The sequence below is a fragment of the Montipora capricornis genome, chromosome 6, assembly GCF_036669925.1.
Source record: "Montipora capricornis isolate CH-2021 chromosome 6, ASM3666992v2, whole genome shotgun sequence".
NCBI classification, from domain to species: Eukaryota; Metazoa; Cnidaria; class Anthozoa; order Scleractinia; family Acroporidae; genus Montipora; species Montipora capricornis.
Window position 1 is genome coordinate 48,526,757 of NC_090888.1, and position 1,439 is coordinate 48,528,195.

The window sequence follows — 1,439 nt, forward strand, 5'->3', positions numbered from 1 at the left end:
GAGCTATGACCCCACAAGGGGTCCAAGGTATCTAAAACACTGAGAGGTAATTTGCCAATCATCGCAATCTCTGACTTCACTAACGACTTGAGCATTTAAATCTCTTCAAATGGGAATCCATTCATTAAACTGATGCAAATCTATTATTCTGAAAACATAATAAAAATATGTTATAAGCCAAGTTCTGTAAAGGTAGCTTCATACTACCAGCATCCACAATTCTGGCGGTAGCCTAATTGTCCGTAAACCCTTAAACGCGCTCAAAGGCTTGCAAACTGAGAGTTCGCGATGAGTCGAACTAAATAAACGATCTTTCCTGTTCCGCGAACATAGTATATGACTTAACAATCTGCTCGCCACCCTAGATAAGGGCTCCGCAAGCATACTGCTGGCAACGGGAATAAACAATTTTGCTGTGAGAGAGAATTGGCTTGAACAACTGCCTCGTATTTAGGACTGTTAGGTTTTCACGCCAGAAACTAACTTCCGCAAGACAAAAACCGTCTAGGTCAAATACTGTATCCCAGTCAGGAGAAGCCGCAATGGATATCTGACAGTTTCTAGTCATGATACTAGTAGCCAATCTATTTACGACAGGACTCATTGACATAATAGAACCGATTGAAACCGAGAAAAGAAGAGAATCGACGACGATCAAAATTAATAGCGAAACCACCAGCTTGAAAATATTCCAAGGCTTTCTAGTAACCTCATATGATGAACCTAAACTTGTAGAGATGCTGATTAATCAGAGTTAAATAAAGAACGAGCCTTTTCTTGCCGCATGGTTGAATGGATACTGACAAAGGATTAATATTGTTTAAAACCGAAGAATTGGCCTCAGCGATTTTACCATCTTGAATGAGTTCCTGTATGGCTTCGGTAACAAAATAACAGTGATCTAGAGAGGAGCGATTGTTCTTGCGCCAGATTCTAGATGGCGTAGACTAAAAGGGGATCTTATAGCCATCGTGAATGGTAGACACAATATAATCAGAAGCTTCCAAACGCTCCCAGAACGCAATATGCGTTCTAATGCGACCACGAACAGAATGCGAGGAAGAACCGTGAAAAACAGCTTCAGTCTCCTTCAATAAAGTGAAAAAAGTTGTACCTCAATCAACTGGTCTTCATCGAAAGAATCTTCATCTACACCATCATTTTCCACCGAATCCTGAATTGGACTTATCTGGCTCACTGTCGCTGAAAACTTTCCGGTAGGAAAGTGATCGGTGCTGCTTGAGGGTGTTGCTTGAGGGTGCTCCTGCATTGTGAGCTCAAGTGACCTCCGTGAGCACAGTTGAAGCATAAGTTGGATGGACGAGGTACTCGACGGCCTTATACACAAACAAAGAAACAAAGAAAAAGAGTTTAAAAGCAAATGTGGTAGAAAACAATACAATAAAAATAACATTTAGCGTAACGTAGGTGCTGAACGA